This window comes from Aplysia californica, unplaced genomic scaffold (assembly GCF_000002075.1).
Source record: "Aplysia californica isolate F4 #8 unplaced genomic scaffold, AplCal3.0 scaffold00758, whole genome shotgun sequence".
Classification (NCBI taxonomy): Eukaryota; Metazoa; Mollusca; class Gastropoda; order Aplysiida; family Aplysiidae; genus Aplysia; species Aplysia californica.
In genome coordinates, this window is record NW_004798028.1 from 28,402 (window position 1) to 31,911 (window position 3,510).

General features: G+C 43.4%; 1 protein-coding gene across 1 annotated transcript in view; it reads right to left on the reverse strand.

Moving 5' to 3' along the window:
- Window positions 1-2,304: 2,304 nt before the first annotated feature.
- Window positions 2,305-3,510, reverse strand: part of LOC101846692 — a gene marked incomplete in the record, with an annotated part of 15,684 nt that continues 14,478 nt past the window's right edge. The window contains 1 exon segment of the mRNA XM_035972615.1: window positions 2,305-2,572.

A 3,510-nucleotide genomic window follows, 5' to 3' on the forward strand; every position in this document is an offset into this window, starting at 1 on the left:
TCTCTCTCTCTCTCTCTCTCTTATGAATGAGCTAGAGAACAACGGGAGCCTACCTTAGCAGTTAGGGAGTTACAGACCCTGAAAGGAAACTTGGAACAACGCAGGGACCTTCACGTACGATGTATATAAAGACTTTCAGAGAGGAGAAGAGACAGTGGCAACAGCATTAGATCTGGAAGATGTTTACAATCATGTAAATTATGAGAGGCTAATGTGTGCCCTTCTAGATTGCGACGTGAATCCGTGGATTGTTGGGTGGATTGCAGGGGCAATGCTAGAATGAAAAGTGGCTTTGCGAAGTGGTCAATGGATTTCAAGCCCACAGGTGATAAGACCAGGACTCCCACAGGGCTCATCCTTATCGCCCATACTGTTCAATGTCTACACTGCTCGTATTGCAACGCAGAACAGCGTTGGGCCAGGGAGAATACTAACATTTGCAGATGACATCTTGGTCTACAGGCAAGGACAGGATCGGCAAAAAATGACACATGAATTACAGCAAGAGGTTGAGAAAATCATGGAGTGGTGTGCTGAATCGACCGCACTGATCAATCCTCAGAAGGCCGCAGCACTGTGGTGCTCTTTAAACAATCGAATAGTAAAGTCAGACGTCCCAGAGCTGACGGTAAATGGACTGAATATTCAAAGATGTCAGAAGATGCGGTATCTGGGAGTGTTTTTCGATCGCTGTCCATCCTTCAAAGACCACATAGGAAAGTTGTGAAGGTGTTGTTGAAAGGGCAAAGAAGGGCTTGAATGCAGTGAAGGTCATGGCGGCTTCAGGAATGGAACAAAGGCTACTGCTTCTTATGTATCAGCAGCTGGTCTTTGCAGTAATCGATTATGGGCTCGGAGTATTGACCTTGACAAAAACCCAAGTGGACAAGTTGGATCGAGTTCAAAATGAAGCCATGTGCATCATATTAGGCTGCTCCAGGGATACGCCAGTTATCTGCATGAGGCATGTACTGGGCCTCATGTCAGTGGAAAACAGACACAAAGTGGCTCAGGTCAGGGCGTACATGAGGGTGGCGGCTAATAAGCAACACTGACTTCACGAAGTCATTGGAACAATCAGGGGAAATCGTCTAAAACGAGGAGCTTCTTGGATGGCTGAGGCTGAAAACATCATCAAGGAAGTCTGCCCACTAGAAGATATAAAGCGGCGTGAAGAATGGATAAAGATGAATGAGAGACAACAGGGAGATTTTGGGAAGGTAGTGATTATGCTGAACAGAGAATGTAGAGAGTGGCCGCAGGGGGCAACAGATGCTGAGATACGACAACTGATTGAAGAAAACTCACGGCACAGAAATGTGATTGTGTACACGGATGGATCTGTTAAACGAGCGGGAAAATCTGGATGGGGGTTTCTCAGCAAGAGTGAGTGGCAGATTGGTGCAGGAACAGCAGAGAGCATACGATATGATACCATCTAGCATGAGAATGGAGATAGAGGCAATCACTCAGGATCTCAAATGGGTCACAACAACTCGTCAAGCACATGTGATCGTTGTCACAGACTCTCAGAGCACTCTGGGAAAGGTTGAAAGTGGGAACCTTAGAGCTGAATAGACAGAGCTCCTGAAAAAGACAACACTGAAAAAGATCACGTGAATCTTCACCCCGGGCCATGCTGGAGTCAAGGGAAATGAGCGGGCTGATGAGCTCGCTGGAAAAGCAAGACCTGAAGGGAAGCTGTGCCCTGACAAACCTAAAATTGCACGTTCAGTCAGGAACAAATGTGAAAAAGAACAAGAAGAGTCGGAATACCATCATCTTGAGCGACTTCGTGAGCTTGGAATTGAATGGGGCGCCAGCAGAAGTTCAAGACTTAATGGGAGGAGCAGAAGGCTATGGAATCAACCATTACTTGGAACCGTCAGCATCTACACATTTCGAGATGTGCTTCTTCAAGGGACGGCGCCCTTATGGGGTTGCCCCTTGTGCAGTGATGTCGGTCTTTCACACAAGTAAACAAGTAAACAACTCTCTCTCGCTCTCTCTCTCTCTCTCTCTCTCTCTCTCTCTCTCTCTCTCTCTCTCTCTCTTTCTCAGTCCGTTTTGTTTTGACGGTATTAGCATATTTTTTATACAACCTAGGCTAAGATTATTCACACAGTATTGTCTTTACACTTTGTGATTCGTATTTTCTTGGAGTATTTCTGGTATTATGTAATATTCGTATTTCATGCCATGCTCCCCTTTTGCAATATATAATGTACACATACATTGACATAAAAGTTTACACAATCACAATATTCTACATACAATTCTAAATAAGTGGCATGAAAACAATGATCATAGATAAAGGTTGTTTTTAATCATAATCATTTTTCCAAGTCACTCTTAACCCAACCGGTTCAATCAGAAATGTTGCAGTACAGCAGGGAAGTGGGTAACATGTTTTCTCAGCACCGAATGAGTTAAGATGCCTTTTGATGTCCTGGAATACTGCTAGTTCATTCTGTTGGTGATAAAATCGTGGATCATGGTGTCTTCACGATGTGCTTGTTTCTGTCCAGATCTGGGTATCCATGGATACGGTTTATTGACTCCACCCATGCGCCTGGAGCAGCCGCAGTCAACCATGTCCAAGTGGAAAAGAGGGAGAAATTTAAGTTAATAAGAGTTTAAAGGACTTGCAACCCAAAAGGTCAGATAAGTGCCGAAAATTAGAGGTGTCCCAAGAGAGTAGTAACAAAATCGAAAAACATGGAGGATAGATATTGAGGCCAGATGTTTCACAGGAAAGAAGGAGCAAACCACATCGGAGCACTAACCACCCACCAAAGAAGGATAAATCGACATGTGAACAACAGCAAAAAATGAAAAGAAATGCGGCACACATGTATCATATAATATAAAATACTTCTCGTTCTTCGTGAGACACTATTCCTTTGATTTACCGATAACTTTTAACAGTCAGATTAAGCTCAGTGTGACAGTTTTCAAAGTCATTTTGATCATAGCTTTCCCTTTTCTCACATTTACATATTGCATAGAAAGATCTATCCTGTTTTGAATTTTGAAATAAAACAAGACAAATATCTTATAACTGGTTTTTGAAGTTCCGCAGATTGGACGCAAATCGATAAGAGGTAAAATGCAAATCAATGACTTAAAAATAACATCCAGCTCCTTTGTGCACACTGCACCCATGGCCGGAACGCTGTAATATGAGTTCAGGGTCTTTACTTATCTGACTTTTATGTCATCCTGTCATTCCTTTCATGGCATTGGACTGCATACTTTTTCTATTGTTCATTCATTCCCTAATCCAAAAAGCTTATTACTAATGTTATAATAACTTGACTCCCCCCCCCTCCCCCCAAACACCAGCCACTATCACAATCCCCGCCCTTTCCTCTTTTATCCAGAAAAACAGTCCACATTGCATGTTTAAGCGCACAACGACTCTCACATATGGACACAGTAACAAACAAGCACACACCAGCATGCATGCACGCACGCACGCACACACACACACACACACACACACACACA